General features: G+C 43.7%; 1 pseudogene; it reads right to left on the reverse strand.

The window, feature by feature from the left end:
* Window positions 1-433: 433 nt before the first annotated feature.
* Window positions 434-24,432, reverse strand: LOC135541617 (myosin-8-like; annotated as a pseudogene).
* Between the last annotated feature and the right edge of the window lie 464 nt (window positions 24,433-24,896).

The raw sequence follows: 24,896 nt of genomic DNA on the forward strand, positions 1-24,896 counted from the left end.
GCGTTGGACCAGTAACCGAAAGGTCGCTGGTTTGAATACCTGAGCCGACAAGATGAAAAAAAAAAAAAAAAAAACTGTACCCATGAGCAAAGGCACTTAACCTTAATAGGCACTGTACTACTATGGTGTTTCCCAAACTCAGTACTTGGAACCCCAAGGGGTGCACGTTTTGGTTTTTGCCCTAACACTACACAGCGGATTCAAATGATCAAAGCTTGCTAGTTTGAGAAACCCTACACTAGGCCCTCCATGGAATGAGTTGAAACCGCTGCTGTAAAACAACACCTTTCACTGCACCTATCTGGTGAGACAAATTGTACTATTAAGTATTTATAGAAGTCTTTATTGGGTCTGTATTGCACTCCCACAGTCACACCACAACTGTTGCAGCTGGCTGGCTGTGATAGCTTTGGTTTGGTAGTTATCCTCTGGACTACTCTGCGAGCTGAAACACACAAGAGAAACACAGTATGTTACGGTAACAACCACCGATAATACTGAGGGCATGGGAATAAATACTCCGGAGAAGACCATGTTATGTGATATATCACAATTTACTGGTATCGTCCATGAAGTGTAGTACTGACCTTGGTCCCGAGTGCGAACACGGAGCTTGTTGACAGTGGCATCGGCCCTCTGCATTGTCCAGATCATGCTGGATCTTCCTGAACTTGGCCAGGTTGGAGTTGGCTTGTTCCTCCTGAGAGGAGAAGACAGAGAGCAGGGAACTAGATCATGCCACTGTAGGCCATTTGGAAACAGACCCACATTTCATACAGTAACACAACAGTTGAAATGAAAACTAGAAATGTTGTGGGGGACTTACCGCTTCCTCAGCCTGCCTCTTGTAGCTCTTCACCTTGGCCTGCAGCTTGTCTATGTGCTCCTGAGAACGGGCCAGGTTCTTACTGTCCTCCTCTGTCTGCAAGGACAAACACAAACAGCAGAGGGCAGCATGACACACTACATCACATCACAACACCTGACAGGCCAGGCAGCTCTTTCAATAAACAGTGCATATAATCATGTGGTATATTTCAGTACCTGGTAGGTGAGCTCTTTGATCATCCTCTCATACTTGCGGACTCCCTTCTGGAACCCCTGGCTCCTCTTCTGCTTAGACTCCAGCTCATTCTCCAGCTCTTTCACCTGTTGATGGGAGACTATCAGATCACTGATCTGCACTCACCGTCCAATATTGGTGAACAACTTTAACCAAGTAAATGAAGTAGCCTTGCACAAGCCTTGGCCTGGAGCAGGTTGCCATTTATTGGGATGACTCATGTACTGGAGGCAGCTCTGAAGGGTAGTCACTACCTGGCACACCCACAAAGTCATAAAATCTGATTTTAAACCTAACCCTAACAGTAAACACACTTTTAACCTCATGCCTAACCTTAAAATAAGACCAAAAATCACATTTTTGTTTACATTTTTCATTTTCAGTAAATAGATAAATTTGACTTTGACGCTGGCCCATCTAGTGGAAATCGCTCAGCTCTGCCACCAGGATAAGATTCATCCAAATAAACGCCAACCTGCCAAACTGGAGCGACTCATAGAAGCAGCAGCTTATCTTCTGTTTCTGTAGCGCGAGGCATCATGATGTACAAGTACACCCCCTGGATAGAACGCAGGTCTATCGCGGGGCCTTTCCCCCAATGCTGAGTGCTAAGCAGAGACACAACGGGTCCCATTTTTTACAGTCTTTACAGGACTGTAAAAATGGGTAAGGCCTAAATCTGTAAAGCAAAACCCTGAGCATGCTAATTGAGTCAACAATCTACTTACTTTGCACTCTCCTAATGAACAGATGGTGAATGAGAAAAGGGTGTGCTCTCTGGACTCTCACCTTGCCCTCCAGTTTCTGGATCTGTTTCTTGCCACTCTTGAGGGCGATCTGCTCAGCCTCATCCAGGCAGAGCTGCAGGTCCTTGGTGATGTGCTCCATGTTTTTCTTCATGTGTCCTGGTGTCCTGCTCCTTCTTTAACTCCTCAGCCATCATGGCTGAATGGACAATGACAGAGAGAAGAGTTTGACCTGTAATATGGTTCCAGGATCTATTGCAGTAATTATGCTGCAATAGTTTGTTTCGGAGGGATTCTCTCTCTCTGTCTCTGTCTCTCCCTCTCTCTCTCTCCCTCTCCCTCTCCCTCTCTCTCTCTCTCTCTCTGTGTGTCTCTCCCTCTCTCTTCTCTCTCTCTCTCTGTCTCTCTGTCTGTCTCTCTCTCTGTCTCTCCCTCTCTCTCTCTCTCTCTCCCTCTCTCACTCACTCACTCACTCACTCACTCACTCACTCTCACTCTCACTCTCATATATTTAAACTGTTCTGCCTGCGGCCATAAAACCCTGACCTGTTTGCCGGACATGCTGTTTTCGACTCTCTCTCTCTTTCTACCGCACCTGCTGTCTCTAACTCTGAATAATCGGCTATGAAAAGCCAACTGACATTTACTCCTGAGGTGGTGACCTGTTGCACCCTCTACAACCACTGTGATTATTATTATTTGACCCTGCTGGTCATCTATGAACGTTTGAACATCTTGGCCATGTTCTGTTATGATCTCTACCCAGCACAGCCAGAAGAGGACTGGCCACCCCTCAGAGCCTAATTCCTCTCTAGGTTTCTTCCTAGGTTCTGGCCTTTCTAGGGAGTTTTTCCTAATCACATTTCTTTCTGTTTGGGGTTTTAGGCTGGGTTTCTGTACAGCACTGTGACATCGGCTGATGTAAAAATGGCTTTAGAAATACATTTGATTGATTGATTTGTAATCGGAAATTAATTTAATTTTAAACTAGACACACAAGTAAGTCTAGCCTGGGTTTCTGGCTCTCTCCCTTACGTCAGCTTGGCTTTCTCCTCTGCATTGTGGCACTCGTGCGAAGCCTCGTCCAACTCAGTGGACAGCATAGACAGGTCACTCTCCAGCTTCTTTTTCTGGTTGATGCGCCCTGTGTTCTTTTAAGTGCAGCAGGTGAACCCTCTCGGTGGACTCCAGCAGCTCGTGCTCGGCCAGTTTGCGTGCACAGTCGTTCTGCTCCAGCAGGGCTCGGAGCTCCTCCACCTCTGCAGTCAGCAGGCTGTTCCTGCACTCCGTCACCGCTGCCTGCTCCTTCAGCTCCTCGTTCTGGTGCAGCGTGTCATCCAGCTCCAGCCGCAGGTCCTGGGGTCACAGAGGAGACAGACAGTGTTTAGTAGTAGTGCCGGGAGCTTGTCTAGCAGTAGTGCTGCCAACCCCCCGGACCACACGTCGCCCCTGGAGCCATGTGTTCAAACCCAGACTGTGGGACTGCTATGTCCCTCTCCGTTATCTCCCCAATCAAATCAATGTGTCATAACTATACAAATGTAGGAGGAAGAAAATAAACAAAGGAAGAAAAGAAAAAGCCTGTGTTCGGTACAGCACGCTATTGACATAACCCAGCAGGCAAATGATCTGAAGGGTCAATGAGTCACGTAGCTAACTTTAAATTGAATGAGTCTGAAGAGTTTGTTGCAGTGTAAACAAAGAATTGTAAAAACCAAATAAATATACATACAAATCCTGTCTCTAGACATTTTACAACTGTGTGTCACATTGTCACAGTACCCATAAGTGAGCGTGGAGTTGTCAGACCAGCTGATGAAGAACTTGCCTTGATCTGGACCTGCAGGTGGTGCAGTAGTTTCCGGGACTCAGCCTGTTGGTGTGGTTCAGCTGCACTTCCATCTCGTTCAGGTCCCCCTCTGTCTTCTTCCTCAGACGCACCGCCTCATTCCGGGACTTACACTCTGAGTCCAGGGTGGCCTGCATGGATTCCAAGGCTCGCTGGTGGTTCTGGCTTGGGGGGCGAGGGAGGAGAGGAGGAGGGCAAAAAATGAGGAGTTAACAAGGGAGGACATTCCTAGACATGGGCCTCTGATACTAAAAGGAGAGATCGCTACCAGTGCCTGTACAACCCCTGACATGTTTTTCTAACTGTGTGGTGATTTAACCCACCGGAGGTTGTCGATTTCCTCGTCCTTCTCCGCCAGCTTCCGGTCGATGTCGGCCTTGATCTGGTTGAGCTCCAGCAGGAGGCGGATAGTTGCTCTCCTCATGCTCCAAAGTGCCCTGAGAGAGAGAACAACATATTATACAAACAAATACACACAATGGTTACAGTACAGCACACTTAAAGAGAGACAGAGAGAAAGAACAGAACAGTGACTGACATCAACCTCCTCTAAGTCAGCCCTGGTTGATCTGATCAGACAAGTCAGCAATCTTCTCTGTAGGTGGAGGGAATAGGACAGTGGGGTTAGTGGAAATAAGGCCGTTCAGTTTGCGTTTCCATACTTTGTACAATCTATGTGAAATTCTCAACTAATAAATCATTCGATTATTATATTGGGGGGAGAAATGAATTAGGCTATGATACAATTCAATGGCTCAACTCATGTAGCTTGGACCAGGACCAATGACTCAGTAGTCAGAGTTATTCCAATGTGTGTGACGTGGTCGTACCTTGGAGGTTCTTGTTCTCTCTCTTGGTGGTGTCCAGGTGGTCTAGGGCCTCTTCGTAGGAGTTCTTCAACTTGAACAGCTCTGTGCTCAGGCTGCTAGACTCCTTCTGAGAGCTCTCCAGCTCACACTGGCACTCTTCATACTTCTGCCTCCACTCAGCCAGCGCCTGAAATCAGTAATACACCTCATTAGCAATTCCATTGCCCCTGCCTGGATAACGTTTAGGTTCAAAACAACCTAAATTGCAATTTCTTCCACTGAGGTCATTCACTTGAGTTCCTTACTCGGCAACAGCATGTCATCAAGTTGTCTCTGTAATTTGCATTGCCCATGATAATCTCAAATTGCTGACCTTATCGAAGTTGCGCTGCTTCTTGTCAAGGGCGGCAGCTGCACTGCTGGAGCGCTCCAGGTCCATCACTAGGTCCTCTGTCTCTGTCTGCAGCCGGTGCTTGGTCATCTCCAGGGAGGAGCACTTGGGCGTTGGACGCCTCCACAGACTCCTCAGCCTCCTGCAAACGTGTCACCAGCTTCTTCCTGTTGAATAGATACATCATCTCACATTAATTAGATGTCACTCTTTTAGTTACTATGCCAGGGTTGAAAACATAGATGAGAGTGAAGAGTCATTGTCACTGTATGTAGACCTTAGATGCCTCACTCACTTTGCCTCCTCCAGCTGCTCTGTCCTTTGGATGGCGTCTGTCTCATACTTGGTCCTCCACTGGGCCACCACAGCGTTGACCTTGGACAGGCCCTGCTGCAGCTCATACTTGGCCTCCTACTCCTCGTCATACTGCTCTCTCAGCAGGTCACAGTCGTGGCGGGAGGACTGGAGAGCATGGGCCAGTGCATTCCTCGCCTGAAGACAATGATAGTGGAGATAGCGCCAAGATGGTGGAAGGAGGAAAGGAGAGTCGTGCTGTTAAGCACACCAACTAATGCTGGGTGTAAACTACACTACACAACATTTAAAAAACCCGAACATCGCTGTTCCTCTCACATTAAATGATTGTCTTTCCTGTAGTTTTTTTGTCTTGCCAACATAGTGATGCCCACATTAAACCATCTATATATGATGATGTGATTAGATTGTTAATGTAACTAGAACGAGCTGTGGCTCAAAGCAGCCTCATAAAAGTTTTCAGTCAGACATTCACGTTTGTCATACAGTGTTGAAATTTCTAGCCAACATTTTGAATTGAATAAGATTGCTTGTGAACTTCAGCGCTTTAACGATTCAACGCTTTGGTTAAAGGCAAGTACAAACACATACTAGTGGTCATTGCTCCTGCTCGAGAGCCTACACATTCTAGGTGATGCAAAACAATATCATCAACTCTCTGGGCTCTTCACTGGCAAGCTGTCATTGGCTATTGCTGATCACCGTTCTCAAAACATGTCATTGCACAGCTCACACTACAAAAGCATTGCATATTTTGTGCCGATAAAATCAAACGTTTGAAAATATAGCCTTCCGATTGCGTCTCTAACCCGCTTATAATAAACGAGCGTCGGTGACGGCCACGCGACCCGATTAGGCAACGACATGGAGATTTTGTCTACGATCTCAAAAACTTGCCTGGGACAGATAAATTGGTGCCAAAATCATGTAGTGAACACTAGGCTTAAGTGGGCTATGATATTGAGATGTTTATACATTGTCATTAAAATACCAGACTGATGCTGGCATCAGCACTCCACTACAGTATGGGGCTTCTGACTGGCCCTAGTGGGAGATCAGACAGGGAAGTCTTTTTTTAAACTAAACCCTTGGCTTTACACATTGTCTCTATAACGCTCTAGGACAGGGCCTCACCACTGTCGGCCTGAGCGCAGGCTCTCTGGGTGTTGGTGTCATTGAGCTGTCTCTGGAGCTCCTCCACCTTGCCCTAGGGCCTCAGCCTCGTTCATTTGGTCCTCATAGAGACGGCACATCTTTAGCCTGGAAATCCAAGTGGGATCAGCTGAAATAGTACCAGTGTGAGTGTTCTCTCTACCTTGCTCTTAGAGAGCTGCTCCACGTTGGACGCTAGGTTGTCCTCCTCCATCTTGGCCTCGCCCCTCTCTTTCTCCAGCTTCTGTTTGATGCGCTGCAGGCTGTCAATCTGCTCCCCGAGCTCGGCTCCGTTGTAGGCATGTTTCTTCCTCAGTGCGGCTGCCGTAGCCTCGTGATGCAGCATGGTCTCCTCCAGATCCCGCTGAATCTTCAGGATGTCTGACTCGCGCTTCTTGTTCATTTGGATCTGAGTGGAGGTGGCGCCCCCGGCCTCCTCCAGCCACTCGCTGAGCTCCTCCAGCTCCCTGGCCACATCGCCCATGCTGTTTCTCCACCTTGGCCCGGGATGCCCGGTCAGACTCCAGCTCCTCCTCTAGCTCCTCGATACGAGCCTGGGAGAAGATATGAGCATAGACGTAGAGATCAATGGACGCATTCAGCTTGTGGTCTGTGATCTTTGTAATGTACTGAGAAATGTGATAGTATTGTATTATATTAACCAGAAATCGCTGTTACTATTTCCAGACCCAGTATTCCATTCATACCTGTAACTCCTTGATCTTTTTCTGGAGCTGAATGGTCAAGGCTTGTTCATCCTCAATCTTAGTGCTAGTGTGGTTAATCTCAAAGTCCTTCCTGATTTGAAAGAACATTCATATTTGATCAATAATCATGGAACTGATCAGTTGTTCAGTCTTCAATCAAATAGATTGTTCTCACTTTTTCAGCTTCTCTTCAAGTTGCTGCTTGGTATTCTCTAGGTCCATGACAGACTCCATGGACAGCTTAAGGTCTGCCTCCAGCTTGTGCTTGACCCGTTCCAGGTCCATGCGCATGTTCTTCTCTTGCTCCAAAGAGCCTTCCAACTGATTTGGGAAAGAGTATGGAGAATGTCAAAGATTAGGTGGCTGTAAAAAAAGGCAATGTATCAAAACAAAAATGTATTTCCCTTGATTTATATCTATTTTCATTTTAATCAGGTTGGATATGGATTGTAGTTCCTTTATGCGTAAACTCACATCGTCCACTTGCTGTTCTAGCTTGATCTTTGCCTTGGACAGTGTGTTGACCTTTGCCTTGGACAGTGTGTTGTACTCCTCGGCCTGCAGGTTGTCCAGTGTCTGCTGGTGGGCCTCATGCAGGGCCTTCTTCTCCTTGGTCAGCTTCAGGACGATCTCATTCAGAGCTGACATCTCCTCAATCTGATTCTTCACCTGGAGAAGAGGAGACAAGGTATACGATGACTTCAGGAACTCAGCTATGCACATCGCATTCTCATCTGCACATATTCACCAATATTAGTTTGCTAAAGTTTGATATTTTTTCAGACGTTTCAGTTGGATGGAGTATTGACGTTGACTTGATTCATTAATTACATTAAGTCAGGACTATACTACCACTGTTTGTATCATCTAAAATTAGGAGGAATCTCTTTCACTTTAAAGGACAAGAGGACTATGATATCTGTGGTTCAGTGTCCTCTCCCTCTCTGTGACTGTCTGGTCTGATCTCCTTCTCTGTGATTCTCTATAGTCTCCTCACCCTGTTCTCAGTGGCGTGTTTCTCCTTCTCCACCTTGGTCATGGTGATCTCTATGTCATCAATGTCTTTCTTCAGCTCAGCACACTCGTCCTCTAGCTTGCGTTTCTTGTCGAGCCCGCAGGCGTTCATCCCCTCCTCGTCCTCCAGCCTCTCCATCATCTCTTTGACCTTGGCCTCCAGCTGGATCTTAGCCTTTATCAGGAGGTCACAGCCGTCCTCCGCATCCGCCAGGCTTTCCTACTCCTGCAGGGAGAGAGAGAGAGAGAGGGAGAAATGGGAGGTGACATTGGAGCCCTAATGGTACCATGCTGTAGGAGGTAGTAAATGCGTGCATCGCCGTGAGTCTGTGGGAACTTACTGCCTGTAGCTCCAGAGAGTGGTGGATCAGATTGACCTGCTTCTTCTCCATCTCTTTACGTTTTACCTATAACTTCTCCAGGGCCTCCTTCAGCCTGGCCAACTCCTCCTTCAGAGTGGCCATCTCCTTCTCTGTGGTGGCGCTCTTTAGCAGAGGCTTGATCTTGAAGAAGAGCATCATGCATTGCCAGTGCTTCACAGTGTTGAAGGCCCGGATGTTCCACTGGATGATCACCAGAGCCTCCCTGGATACAGGAAGTAAGTAGAGGTCAGAATTAGGGCTTTTTCCGTCTTCTTCCTGTGCTCGACTTGGACTCAACCAGTTTAAGGTGCTCCATCGAGTTCATATGAGCAAGTCTAGAGTAGCAGAGATATACCCTGACTTCGATGACAAGTCTGGACGTTGGGCCCAGCCTCTGGACTTCGATCTTTTAAATCTCATCACAGGTCCTAGCTATTCAACTTCAACCATCACCCCATGCTGCTATTTTTAGAGATGTAGAAGACCCCATTTACAGTGAATTTGGGAAGTATTCAGATCCCTTCCCTTTTCCACATTTTGTTACATTACAACCTTATTCTAAAATTGATCAAATTGTTTTTCATTCTACACACCATACCACATAATGACAAAAAATGGTTTTCAGAAAGTTTAGCAAATTTATTTTAAAAAACAACTGAAATATCACATTTATTCTGACATTTTACTCAGTACTATGTTGAAGCAACTTGACAGTGATTACATCCTCAAGTCTTCTTGGGTATGACGCTACAAGCTTGGCACACCTGTATTTTGAGAGTTTCTCCCATTCTTCTCTGCAGATCCTCTCAAGCTCTGTCAGGTTGGATGGGGAGCATCGCTGCACAGCTATTTCGATCGGGTTCATGTCCGTGCTCTGGCTGGGCCACTCAAGGACATTCAGAGCCATGTCCTGAAACCACTTCTGCATTGTCTTGGCTGTGTGCTTAGGGTCGTTGTCCAGTCTGAGATCCTGAGCACTCTGGAGCAGGTTTTCATCAAGGATCTCTCTGTACTTTGTTCCGTTCATCCTTCCCTCAACCCTGACTAGTCTCTCAATCCCTGCCACTGAAATAAATGCCCACAGTATGATGCTACCACCACCATGCTTTACCGTAGGGATGGTGCCACGTTTCCTCCAGACATGACGCTTGGCATTCAGAACAAAGAGTTCAATCTTGGTTTCACCAGACCAGAGAATCTCATGGTCTGAAAGTCCTTAGGTGCCTTTTGGCAAACTCCAAGCGGGCTGTCATGTGCTTTTTTACTGAGGAGTGGCTTCTGTCTGGCCACTCTACCATAAAGGCCTGATTGGTGGAGTGCTGCAGAGATGGTTGTCCTTCTGGAAAATTCTCCCATCTCAACAGAAGAACTCCGGAGTACTGTCAGAATGACCATCGCGTTCTTGGTCACCTCCCTGACCAAGGGCCTCCTCCCCCGGTTGCTCAGTTTGGCCGGGCGGCCAGGTCTAGGAAGAGTATTGGTGGTTCCAAACTTCTTCCATTTAAGAATGATGGAGGCCCCTGTTTTCTTGGTGATCTTCAATACTGCAGACAATTTTGAGTACCCTCTGTGCCTCGACACAATCCTGTCTCGGAGCTCTACGGACAATTCCTTCGACCTCATGGCTTGGTTTTTGATCTGACATGCACTGTAAACTGTGGGACCTTTTATAGATAGGTGGACTCCAATCAAGTTGTAGAAACATCTCAATGATGATCAATGCAAACAGGATGCACCTGATCTCAATTTTGAGTCTCATAGCAAAGGGTCTGAATACTTATGTAAGGTAATTCTGTTTTACATTTTTTGTACATGTTTTTCTTCATCATTATGGGGTATTGTGTGTAGATTTAATCAATTTTAGAATAAGCAGTAACGTAACAAATTGTGGAAAAACACCCTCATGTTATTGCATTCACAACTGTGCTGAGCCGTCGCAGAATTCTGCTGAGTTGGAAATCCTCAGCGCCTATACCTGCTTAGCTGTGTGGCTCAAAGACGTTCTTTTTTTCTTAAATTAGAAAATATCAAATTTACCTTGAGGTTTATCTTTATCTTATACTTTGAGGATCTCTCTACCGTTCCTACTAAATTAACAATTACCACACATAAATAAGTAAACTGTATTTTTTGATCAAGTGAAAATGTCTGGTTAGAAACTCACCACAGCTTGTAATTAACCTAGGCCATCTCATCATAATTATGAGTTCCTTTATTGTTAGGCAAATTAAAACTGGAATAATTATGCAATCTGGCATCCCTCATGACATGTTTAATGTCTTGGATCAACCAAAGGCTGAAGATTTCCAAAATAATGATGGCGTCTCACACCCCTAGACATCTTCAACTACACTATTTGAAAGAAAGTGCTTTCTAGAACCTAAAGGGGTTATAAGAGAACCCTTTGGAGAACCCATTTTGGTTCCAGGTAGAACACTTTTTACAGAGGGTTCTACATGGAACCCAAAAGGATATTATTATATTATCCTTATTTTGAAAATCTTAAGCCTGTGGTTTTGGAACCAAAAAGGGTTCTACCTGGAACCAAAAAGGGTTCTCCTATGGGGACAGCTGATGAATTCTTTTAGATACAAAACATTTTTGCAACCTGGTCAGGCACTTCCTGTCAGAGTTGTGAATGTGTGCCTGAGTGAGTACAGGGCCATGGTCAGGCAGGGTGTCGAGGGTAGCAGAGTGAATGGGGAGGTGGCTGTGGTATGAGTATGATTGCATTTCTGACATGACTCCATGCTCTGCCTCTCAAAGGTGAGTGTCTATGTGTTTATTTAGAAACTAAAGCCCTCTATCAAACAGCGGCCTTTAATCATCTGTCACCCACCACATATTCCATCTATGTGCTTACTTAGAACTGCAGGCGCCTGGGACAAAAGAGGCCAAGGGCCACGGGGTAGGCGGGGGGGGGGGTTGTATTTTTAGGGTGGGCCCTAGCAGCTGCCACTTGGCACATGTCGCCACCTGGCTCTAAGGACACCGTCAGCATTGTTTAATTTAGGGAGAGCAGAGAGGGGAGAGGGGCCGGGACGGGTGGGGAGGAGTGTGTGAGAGGGAGGTAATGAGGTCAATATTACCGTGGGGGCCACACACATGCAGGGTAACCATACATGGACAAGCACACGCCTCACACACGCCGCTAACATTGCCCTTGCATACCACACATACTAGACCAGGACTATTCAACTAGCGGCCCGCGGGCCAGATCCAGCCCGTGTATTAATTTATACTCACCCTTTGATCAATTCTGAACATTTAATAAAAGTTCTGCAAAAAATTCCGTGCACAAATTTGACGTTCAGTACCAAAACGACAAGTGGTTGTTTCTAGTGTTGTTTTCCTAGCATGTGTTTTAGGGGTTTCTAGCACCTCTGGCATGTTGATTTATTTTTTCTTCATATGAATTTGGATCTAGCCACAGTTTAAGCTACAAAATATTATGACCCCATTCCTGAAAGCTATGACTCCAAGGAACACGCATGTGCGTGTATTCTGTTTCCCTCTCTGAGACTCGTAGGACTCGTTAGGAGTGTGACTAAAAGTGCACCTAATGACAAAGGGAAATTAATTCAAAGCTTTAAACTCCCTTCCGACTGGAATTTGGCATTACCTGATTTGAATATGTCTTTGTGTCATTTATTGAGATGCTTAGTTTTGGTGAGCGAGCGTTGCTCCTTTTCCTTTTCAATGACGATCAAATCCGGGGGTTGCTCCCTCGACTCACGTTGGTTGAGCGCCCTCCTCCTTTCCTAACTACTTTTAGTGACGATTAATTTTAAGAAATGTGCTTTATTGGTGGTTGTGCGTTGTTTTTTTACAGTTCTTACAAAGAATGTGAAAAATTGTCCGGCCCCCCTGCAATAAACCTTCTTTTATTTTTACATCTGGTCTGCATAAGAATATAGTTGAATAGCCCTGTACTACACCATGGGAGCACTAAGTTATAATATATCACAAACTGAAAGGGAGCAACTGATCATATTACTATTGAACCTGTTGGAGGAAGCAACTGGTGGAGGAGTTGGTTTGTTTACGCTGATGTCTTTATCTTACTATGAATGGTTCCAAAAAAATGCCATGATAAAACCTCTCTGGGTTTAAATGTTGGCCAAATACTCTCAGATCATAAGTACACCTGACTTCATTTAGGTACTCTACTAGGATCAAATCAAATGGAGCCATGGTCCCTTACATCCTGGTCATCATATTCTGGAGCAGTTTCTCTGTTGCTTTCCTGCTGTCCACAAACGTTTCATCGGGGAAGGCATGTGGGTTCAGGATGTGATAGCTGTTAGTAAAAAAACAAACATTGTATTGTATGATTAATTCCAAATATCTTTTTTTATGTGTGTGTTGTGGGAATGAACGTGTGTTATCAAACTCACCGCTGTTTGAACTCTGCGTATATGATGCTGTTTGGAAATCCCTTCCTGCATATCCTAATGCCCTCCAGCACACCGTTACAGCGAAGCTGGTGCAGCACCATGAAGGAATCCATGATCCCTGCAGAGGACCGGGTGAGAGGAGGTAATCAATCAGAGTAGAGGATGCTCTCTGGAGCACTTACAGTAAACAAGATGTTCCTCAAATTTCTTTGGCACTCCGACTCCCTTGGATCTCAATTGAATGTTGCACTGTGGCGTACCTTGGGTCTTGGTCTCGTTGGGGATAAGGCAATGCACAAAGTGTGGCTGAGTGGAGCGAAGGTTAGTCATCAGCTTGTTCAGGTTCTCCTGCAGACAGAGAAGCGCACATAACGGATGGAGAGAATGAAAACCTAAGCTAGCATTGACGATGGGAATGTTGCTCAATGTAGGTTCAGCGTTTACAACGTCAGCAAATATCTAAGCTATTGCAGCAGTTTATGAAAACAAATTCTCCCTCACTCTTTCAGTTATGGTGCACAGCTGTAGCTCTTCCATTGACTTCAGGGAGGATACAGTGTGCGATGTTTATGAGAATGGAGCCAGCACAGACTTAAAGTGATGTTCATGTGATCATTTCCCTAAACATCACTGCAAGTCTTAACTGTCTCCTTCTCAGCACAGGATAGATGATCTCTCAATGTTGATGCAGCTTCACTGCCTAACTAGCGATATCCTTTCTGTTTGTTTATTACACCTTTAATGACTTGTATAGTTTTACTGTCTACTACAGTAGGTAAAGTATAATCCAGCTGGATCTCATTAGATTCGCTTGTGAAATTGTCAATTTATCCAGCATTTTGTTGATAGAGCAAATTGTCACTCTCACCTCATACAGCTGTGACATGGTCTGGAAAGAGGCAGCCTTCTTCCTCTTCTCCTTTCCTCCAGTCTTTTGGTCTGAGTCAGGGCCAACATAGTTTTCATAGAGGCACGACAGCAGCTTGTTGGAGGACTTCTGGAAGCCCACCACCACCGTCTCATTCAACAGGTCTTTGTTTTTGTCCAGCCACCCAATGATGTTGTATGGTACCTGGGGTGTCAGGATGAAGTCAACCGTTAACATACTTTCTAGATAATACCTTCACATACACTACACGATAATTAGGAGGACACATCGTTTTCTGGAAAGAGGGGTATAGAAAGGACATATCACAATACTTTCACATCCTGCTCGGTTTTGAGTGAATATCACTAAGGATATTGATATTGATTGAGAAGCTCATGTGGCTAAAAGTTGCTCTAACTACTGCCAAAAAAATCCTAATGAAATTTGTAAGTGAAAAATGAAACGTTTGTTTCCTTTTCTACTTTCTGTGTTGTATATATATTCATGATTGTCAAGTTATCAGTTTGTTTCAATTGTATTGTAATATTATACCATTCATACACACTTACCACTCCAAGGTAGTGCATCAGCTCAAAGTGGTTCTTATCGGGCCGCGGTTTCTGGAAGTTAGCTGACTTTCCAATGTGGTTGTCGTACATCTTGGCTTTAAAGCTGTTGTCTGTAGCCTTGGGGAACATGCACTCCTCTTCAAGGATGGACATGAAGAAACAAAGCTCAACTAAACATACATGTAGTGAATCTGAGATGGATCATGCAATCAAATATAATACAATACATACAAATTCTGCAGGAACAAACACACATGCAGGATCCTGTCATGAAACATACTAGCAAGCAAACACATCATTGGGTTCAATACCTCATCCGAGGTGGGAAGTTCTTGTTCATTTCTAATGTTAATGCAATGTCTTTGAGAAGTGGTAGCTCCACATACCTTCTCTATGAGGTCAATGCCAGCCTGTATGAGTCCAAAGTCTATAAAGGGCCACTCAATGCCCTCCCGCTCGTACTCCTTCTGCTCCAGGATGAACATGTGGTGGTTGAAATACTGTTGCAGTTTCTCATTGGTGAAGTTGAGGCATAGCTGCTCAAAGCTGTTGAGCTGAAATGAAAGAGGGACAGGGGTTCTGAAAAAGCATATTGAGTGGAATAAAAGCCTCAGATTGTAAGAATGCAAGAAGCACTTCAGATTTTAGTCTTGTGAAATGAAGCTGGAAAAGAATGTTGATATTTACAGACCACACACAAAAAAATCTGTTTAGGATCCAGGAAGAGAGTGAATTAAAACATTCTGTGAAAATTGTTGGAAGGAAAGACATACATCAAAGATCTCAAAGCCAGCTATATCCAGCACTCCGATAAAGAACTGGCGAGGCAGGGATGTGTACAGGGTCTTGTTGATGCGTCCCACCAGCCATTTGAACATACATATTGTAAGTGGCTTTGGCCAGAGCTCCGACGGAATAGTTAAAACACACACACACACACACACGCATGCACACACACACACACACACACACACACACACACACACACACACACACACACACACACACACACACACACACACACACACACACACACACACACACACACACACACACACACACACACACACACACACACACACACACACACACACACACACACACACACACAGTTGCTTGGAGACCAGTTTCTAGAGTCTGCTAAATATATTGACCAATAGAGGATTAAGAAGCTATCCCTGCAGACATGCTCAGCACTGAGCTAAATTATCACAAATTAAGCTGAATTCACTTCAAGAAAACTGAATATTTGTAGCTGTACAGATGCTGTTGAGTGCTGTGTGCTGACTGTGCGGTGGTGAGTCCTCCTCACCTGTTCGACGCTCTATCCCTTCACCACATACTCGTTCCCCACCTTCACCCAAGGGTGCAGGAGCCCCTTGATGAGGTCAGCTGAACTGACTCCCATCAGGTAGGAGGCTTTGTCAGCACCTGGACAAACACACAGGACATATACATGATGAAACACACGCATAACACACTTGGTTGGAGGCTACAATGGAATTGGTCCTGATCTGCTCTTGATTATTAGTCTTAGACAGTCCACTTTTATGCAAAATCTCAAATTGGTAGTCCCCCTTACTGTCAGTGCCATCATTCTCTGCCTGCTCATCGCGCTGCTTCTGCTTGAACTTCATGTTGCCGAAATGCATGATTGCTCCCACTATCTTATAGCAGCCATACTTCTCAATAGGAGTAAACCCCAGGATAACCAGGGGAAGTGATGTCATGACTCACCAAGGCTGATCAATGGAGCAAGTACATTTGACAAATTCCTTACTGATAGTTGGTCTAGCAGTAAGGAATGGCAGAGTAAGAGCTCTTACATGGGTGGCCATGAGCTCCCCTCCATCGTACATGTTCTCCACATTGGTCACGCCATGAGAGCAGAAGTGGTAGTCGTACGGGTTGGTGGACACCAGCAGTATGTCTGTGGTGGAGACAATCTTTGTCAATCAAAATCCATGCAATTGGGTCACCTAACACTAACACTTTCTGGGTAGTATTGAATTTCATCCTAATTTACCCAGAAGTTCTGGTTTCTTCTGGGACATGATCTGGTAGCAGATATGGTAGCTTCTCTCCAGGCTGCTGAAATATCACTCTGGATTTTTCCAGAAGATCTAAAGGAGAGAAAGAATGGGCATATCTTTAATTTCATCACACCCTGAAACTTGTGTGCAGAGTTGTGCTCTTTATGCAGGTGTTATGAGCTCATCCCACTTTGCTTTTTGATGGTACTCACATATATCAATATCTGCAGAGGCTAGTTTCCCTGTGAGCCCAAAGTGGATCCTGATGAACTTGCCCTGTAGGAGTGGTGCAGAGTAAACAGTAACAATCACATAAAGCAGATGGAGTATAATCAACCAACTAATTTATGCTATTGCCATCCATTTTTCAAAAGCTTTCATTCATTTTGGATACTCACAAAACGGGACGAGTTGTCGTTCCTCAGCGTTTTGGCATTGCCAAATGCCTCCATGGCAGGGTTAGCCTCAATGATCTGGTCCTCCAAGGTAACCTAGCAGAGAAGCAAGACAAGTACAGGACTAACACTGAGTCCCAACTAGACAGAACTGCTTTTGGGGGTCACGCTGGAGTTGATCAAGCCTGGCCTGAGAACAATACAAAATATACTTTACATATTTCTGAGCACCTCCAAGACGTATGATACTTACTAATGGTCTTGTTACTTAAGACAAACATGAAAATAGGAAGGTTGATCAGGGAGGATGGTTGTGCGTAATCTGTGACAGTCTAGCACAGGGGTTCTCATACTTTTTAGAGACCGGGACCCCATTTGTGATAGCAAATTCATCAGGGACCCCCTCATAATCAGAACATAACTCAAGTGAGATAGAAATAGCATACAAAGAGTTTTACTTTGACTTCGGCAGGGCATTGCCGGACAAACCAAGTCTCAGACCTTTGGAAGGAACATTTTAAAGGCCCGCCACTTAGCAACAGAGAGAAAATGTTGCTTTTTTCAAGCATTTTGTCAAGTGTCAGAGGTTTTTTGTTGTTGCAGCTTTAAAGATAATATCCTGCAATTCAACACGTTTTTCCATGAGGCAGAGAGAAAACTTTGCAGTTATTAAGCTTAATTTGAGTGAATTTATGCTTGAAAAAACACATTTGTGAGGAATACAAGAAGTATTAAGTTGAAAATTGTTATATTTGGTGGAGTACTGTCGAAACCAATATCCCTGCGAGCCTCCCAGGCCCATGTTGCCCAGTGTTAATAACATAAATTGTAGATTAATATTACAAAGTATTGTATTACACCCTCTAAACTTATTCTACCGATCCCTTGGCCAACATGTGTTTAATCTGCTGTTGTTAGTAATAATCATAATGTTTTATATACAGTGGGGCAAAAAAGTATTTAGTCAGCCACCAATTGTGAGAGTTCTCCCACGTAAAAAGATGAGAGAGGCCTGGAATTTTTATCATAGGTACACTTCAACTAGGACAGACAAAATGAGAAGAAAAAAATACAGAAAATCACATTGTAGGATTTTTTATGAATTTATTTGCAAATTATGGTGGAAAATAAGTATTTGGTCACCTACAAGCAAGATTTCTGGCTCTCACAGACCTGTAACTTCTTCTTTAAGAGGCTCCTCTGTCCTCCACTCGTTACCTGTATTAATGGCACCTGTTTGAACTTGTTATCAGTATAAAAGACACCTGTCCACAACCTCAGTCACACTCCAAACTCCACTATGGCCAAGACCAAAGAGCTGTCAAAGGACACCAGAAACAAAAATTGTAGACCTGCACCAGGCTGGGAAGATTGAATCTGCAATAGGTAAGCAGCTTGGCTTGAAGAAATCAACTGTGGGAGCAATTATTAGGAAATGGAAGACATACAAGACCACTGATAATTTCCCTCGATCTGGGGCTCCACGCAAGATCTCACCCCGTGGGGTCAAAATGATCACAAGAACAGTGAGCAAAAATCCCAGAACCACACGGGGGGACCTAGTGAATGACCTGCAGAGAGTTGGGACCAAAGTAACAAAGCCTACCATCAGTAACACACTACGCTGCCAGGGACTCAAATCCTGCAGTTCCAGACATGTACCCCTGCTTGAGCCAGTACATGTCCAGGCCCGTCTGAAGTTTGCTAGAGAGCATTTGGATGATCCAGAAGAAGATTGGGAGAATGTCATATGGTCAGATGAAACCAAAATATAACTTTTTGGTAAAAACTCATCTCGTTGTGTTTAGAGGACAAAGACTGCTGAGTTGCATCCAAAGAACACCATACCTACTGTGAAGCATGGGTGTGGAAACATCATGCTTTGGGGCTGTTTTTCTGCAAAGGGACAAGGACGACTGATCCGTGTAAAGGCAAGAAGGATTGGGGCCATGTATCGTGAGATTTTGAGTGAAAACCTCCTTCCATTAGCAAGGGCATTGAAGATGAAACGTGGCTGGGTCTTTCAGCATGACAATGATCCCAAACACACTGCCCAGGCAACGAAGGAGTGGCTTCGTAAGAAGCATTTCAAGGTCCTGGAGTGGCCTAGCCAGTCTACAGATCTCAACCCCATAGAAAATCTTTGGAGGGAGTTGAAAGTCTGTGTTGCCCAGCAACAGCCCCAAAACATCACTGCTCTAGAGGAGATCTGCATGGAAGAATGGGCAAAAATACCAGCAACAGTGTGTGAAAACCTTGTGAAGACTTACAGAAAACGTTTGACCTCTGTCATTGCCAACAAAGGGTATATAACAAAGTATTGAGATAAACTTTTGTTATTGACCAACTACTTATTTTCCACCATAATTTGCAAATAAATTCATTAAAAATCCTACAATGTGATTTTCTGGATTTTGTTTTCTCATTTTGTCTGTCATAGTTGAAGTGTACCTATGACGAACATTACAGGCCTCTCTCATCTTGTTAAGTGGGAGAACTTGCACAATTGGTGCTGATTAAATACTTTTTTGCCCCACTGTATATACAATGCATTCGGAAAGTATTCAGACCCCTTGACTTTTTCCACAATTTGTTACGTTACAGCCTTATTCTAAAATTGATTTTTTTTTAAATCCTCATCCATCTACATACAATAGATGGCAAAGCAAAAACTGTTTTTATAAATGTTTGTGAATGTATTAAAGAATAAAACTTAAATATCACATTTACATAAGTATTCAGACCCTAAACTCCAAATTTTGTTGAAGCACCTTGGCAGCGATTACAGCCACAAGTCTTCTTGGGTATGACGTTACAAGCTTGGCACACCTGTATTTGGAGAGTTTCTCCCATTCTTCTCTGCAGATCCTCTCAAGCTCTGTCAGGTTGGATGGGGAGCGTCGCTGCACAGCTATTTTGAGGTCTCTCCAGAGATGTTTGATCGGGTTCAGGTCCGGGCTCTGTCTGGGCCACTCAAGGACATTCAGAGACTTGTCCCAAAGCCACACCTGCGTTGTCTTGGCTGTGTGCTTTGGGTCGTTGTCCTATTGGAAGGTGAACCTTCGTCCCAGCCTAAGCTCCTGAGCACTCTGGTTTTCATCAAGGATCTCTCTGTACCTTGCTCCGTTCATCTTTCCCTCAATCCTGACTAGTCTCCCAGTCCCTGCCGCTGAAAAACATCCCCACATCCCCACAGTGATGGTGCCATGTTTCTTCCAGATGTGACGCTTGGCATTCAGGCTAAAGAGTTTCATCTTGGTTTCATCAGACCAGATAATCTTGTTTCTCATGGTCTGGGAGTCCTTTGGGGACCTTTTGGCAAACTCCAAGCGGGCTGTCATGTGCCTTTTACTGAGGAGTGGCTTCCGTCTGGCCACTCTACCATAAAGGCCTGATTGGTGGAGTGCTGCAGAGATGGTTGTCCTTTTGGAAGGTTCTTCCATCTCCACAGAGGAACTCTGGAGCTCTGTCAGAGTGACCATCAGGTTCTTGGTCACCTCCCTGACCAAGGACATTCTCCCCCGATTGCTCAATTTGTCCGGGCGGCTAGGTGTAGGAAGAGTCTTGGTGGTTCCAAACTTCTCCCATTTAAGAATGATGGAGGTCACTGTGTTCTTGGGACCTTCAATGCTGCAGAAATTTTTGGTACCCTTCCCCAGATCTGTGTCTCAACACAATCCTGTCTCGGAGCTCTACGGACAATTCCTTTGACCTCATGGCATGGTTTTTACTCTGACAGTCACTGTCAACTGTGGGACCTTATATAGACAGAGGTGCGTGCCTTTCCAAATCATTTACCGCAGGTGGACTCCAATCAAGTTGTAGAAACATCTCAAGGATGATCAATGGAAACAGGATGCACCTGACCTCAATTTCGAGTCTCATTCCAAAGGGTCTGAATACTTATGTAAATAAAAGTATTTCTGTTTGAACTTTTTAATACATTTGCAAAAGTTTCTTAAAACCTGTTTTTGCATTGCCATTATTGGGCATTGTGTGTAGATTGATGAGGAAAAATAATAATATAATCCATTTTAGAATAAGGCTGTAACGTAACAAAATGTGGAAAAGGGGTCTGAATGCTTTCCGAATGCACTGTATATATTTTGAGATCTGGCCACGAACCCCACATTGAAAACCCCTGGTCTAGCAATCCAAAAGTTGCATGTTCGGGTCGCGTCAGGATAACTGTATAACTTTAGCTAACCCTTCCCCTGACCCTTACACTAAACTTAGCCCAATTCACCTAACCTGCTTCGTAAATTCACCTAACCTTTGTCGTTTTAGTTCTCTTAACCTTTGTCTTAGTTCCCTTAACCGCCAACGTAAATTCTCCCATAATTCTCTTTTGTTGTTATGACGCAACAAGCAACTTGGTCTCAGACGTGCAAAATTATTTTTGTCCTCTAAGATGTATGATAAGTTACATCATCCAATCCGTATGCTATTGTACGGTAAGCTGTATGTAACGTCCTCTAATTTGTAGGATATTGTACGACCGCAATTCCATTCATATTGTAACATAACGTAACATATCATACTAAATGGAGTATCATGGATTTACATACAGAATAATAAGAATTGCCCTGAGACCACATTGATTGATCATGATGTAATTTACTTAACCCTGTTTTGGTTGCAGGACCCTGTTTTGAGGGAAGAGGTTGAGATCATTGTACATGTATTGTGCTCTTTCTGAACTCTTTCACAGTCAATAAGTTCAATTACAGCAACATTTCATAGACTGAGGAGGTAGACAATGATACAATTTAGTGCTGAATACCTTGTTTATTCTAAAGTAAATAAAGAAACTTTGTGTCTAGAGAGAAATAATGGAGTGCATATTGAACAACAAGGACAAAAAATGTTGAACAATTTTAACGAGAAAAATCGAAATGGGAGGAAAATTTAAATGGTGGGGCTGTAATGGGTGTTAATAACAACAGAACGTTTCAAAAAGGAAAGATATAAGACTTGAAATAATGAAAAAAATAAAGATTAAAAAATGAGAATGAGAACAAGCAGTAAAAAACAAGGGCTGCATACATGACAAACATGGACTTTGAGCCACAAGGACAGTAAAAATGTATATTAACATTCACTGTTTTGAAGCTGAATGACAGAATATGACCAAGAAGTCATAAAGGGAAAGGGTAAACATTCAGCGAGTCCCAAACACCCCCCCAAAAAAAAAAATGTAAAAGGGGAAGGAAAAAAAATCTGGAATGCCATATTGGCCTTACTCCTTTTTTTAGCAGCTGCTTCCCCAAAAGCTGCTACAATGGCAAAATACTGAATGACACGTTTCGTGTTTACAGTTTTACCAGCACCGGATTCTCCGCTATAGAAGTGTGGGAAAAGTATAGATAAGAAAGGAAATGTGTAGATAAAACAGGTAAAAAAAATGCACAAATCAAGAAAATTAGACTATAAACTACAGCCAAGAACAAAATACCAGAATGTTCTTGCTGAAAGAAAAAATAGTACCAAAATCTTTAGCCCCCCAAAAAACAACTCCTGTTTCAACATCTTGAGTTACAGCACAAAACAAAAATAGAATATTGTTTTATATACACATTTTAAAACAGTGGCTGTGTTTGGATGGCCTAGAATACATTCTGATTGCGCATACAGAGACAAGGCCAACGTCACAAGTTGTTATTGTTGTCTTTGCTAGTAGTGTATGAAACAACAGCAGACGGTAGGATATCACAATGATTAGAGCACAGTTGTCTGAGACGGATTTGGGTTTTTACTTATGTGATGAGCATGGACTGATTCTCGTGATCTGTGTAGATATCATAAAGAGTGAACTGTTAGAAAAGGCTTGTGTAATAGTAGTAGCACTACGTCAACTTGTATTTTGGTGAAGCTCTACTTAAGTGACGTCATATTCCATTACTGTCTAGTGTTTGTGTGCACTATCATGACTTCTAGTGGCAAGCATCAGGTTTCTGACAACATGGAGGAGTGTGAGTATTATTTGTGCTGAGTGACTCACTGCGCAACATGTCATTGTAGGCGTTGTCTGTGATGGCGTAGACGTGGGGCGGGACCTCTGCACGGCGCTTGACTTTGTCGGCAGCGACAACAGGGGAGGTGCAGACAGGCAGCCATTTGCATGGGTTCACTGTCACACAGAACAGCCCAGAGTAAGTCTGTGGAGAGAGAGTTGAATAAGGCAATTCATCATACCTGGGCTATAGTTTCAACACCTTTGGCATACTGTTAAATCAAGTTGTTCCCCAAAAGACCCAACTGAGCAATAATAGAAGGATGAGGAGCACTAACTGACAGTCTCATTTCATATGGCCTAAAACAGACTGACTTGTGGTTCTGGCTACTCAAGGATCCCAGGAAGTGCATGGAACAACTGTCCCACCCCGCCATTGCCCCTGTGGGGTCACTCACGTAGATCATCCATGCGGCGTAGCGCCTGCGCAGGTTGAAGAGCACAGAGGCCTCGTTGAGGTGTGTCAGCATGGCCATATCCTCTATCCTGTCAAACTTAGGAGGATTTATCTGCTGGATGTCCTCCTGCTACACTGTAAGAGACTAGAGTTGGGGAGAGGAAGGAGGAAGAGGCGACAGTGAGACTGGGGCCTTGGGCAAGGAAAACTGTGGTCATATATATTCTGGTTCTGTTGTCATATTATATTCAGTCACTACAAACCTATATTCCATTTTATTCTTAAAAACGATTCATAATAACGTATCAGAATAAATTATTATATTATATTATTATATTATGAGTATTTCATTATTTATTTAGTATTTAACTATCTATAAACACCTGCAAAGAAATGACCCACTGGGCACAGATGCCAGTTCAACTTCTAGTTTTGATTTACATTTAGTTGAGTTGTCAACTAAAGTGAAATCAACAAAACATTACTGTTATTTGACTTCGGTTACAAGGTGGATGGGAAAAAAACGAAATTCCCTTATGTTGATGACTTTTTGCAAATCCAATCAGTTTTCCCACATTGATTCAACGTCATCAATATATATTAAAGACGCGGAAACAACGTTGATTCAAACAGTTTTTGCACAGTGAGGAGGTAGTCGTATCTTCTAAACCTGAGTAAATGGTTGTGTCAAATCCCTGAGCGCAACACTCACCCTTCTAACTTTGGTCTCAGCGATGACTTGGTCTCCGTTGAGCTCGTTGATCTTAACCTCAATGTAAGCCTCCTTTACCAAGCCCATGCTCGCTTTTACCATCAAACGCGATGGTCTTCGCAGCCAGCAACTCCAGGTCAGTTTTGCATAGAAAAGGACCAGCCTCTCCGAGCTCATTCGCATCAAAGCGGGACATGACCGCAATGGCAACTCCACACGCCGACGAAGCACCGACAGGACAGAAGATTTCTCAAACTACTTGGAAAAGAGAGGAACATTTACTTTGCATTCTTTTGATTTCTTATTACGGTTCACGTTTAAGTGAGTCAACTTTTTCTTCATTCATAAAAAGTTAAGTTTGGACAAACTCAAAGAACAACATTTACGATTCGTGCGTAATGTAGTGAGTAAATCCATTCATGGCAATAGATGACAACACAGTTTAGGCAGCAGAGAAATAGCAAGGTACATTTTTTTCAGCAAGAATTAAAAAAATATATTGTATAAAAAACCACACATGGGTTTACACTGGTGCGTAAAGGCGTGTAATGATGTAAAAATAGAAAATAAAAGACGAGTTTAAGTTGTAAACTGACCTCAAAACAGGGTCCTGCAACGGGATGACTATTTGGAACAGTGTGTGCGCTTTTTATTGTCTTTCTCAAGGTCACGGTCAGAGTAGCTTAATGCCTAATTAGCATATGCCACCTCCTCCATCGCCTATTGGTCGTGACCGCGTGTCTCAATTGACACAAAAGGAAAGCAAGGTTTTTATCTCAAGCTGGCTATTTTTACAGTAATAATTTATGTAAGGTAGACATTGTGAGTGGTTAAACATAATTATAATACGTTTGAACTGCTTTTATAAACTTTGATGTCACTGTCAGCTGTGGAACCACTATCAAGTCGACAACCATGCAGAATGACAATACGTAATTGCATCTAACTAGACTGAAACACAATACATTTGACTGATAATCCGTTTTAGTTGCCCACGATATTGTAAACATAAGTGGTTTAAAAAGTTCAAATACCGTTGTGAGCAGATAGGTCTATAAAGTGTCATCCTGAAATATATTCTAAATAACTGTCTTATTACACAAG

Source organism: Oncorhynchus masou, chromosome 6 (assembly GCF_036934945.1).
Source record: "Oncorhynchus masou masou isolate Uvic2021 chromosome 6, UVic_Omas_1.1, whole genome shotgun sequence".
Classification (NCBI taxonomy): Eukaryota; Metazoa; Chordata; class Actinopteri; order Salmoniformes; family Salmonidae; genus Oncorhynchus; species Oncorhynchus masou.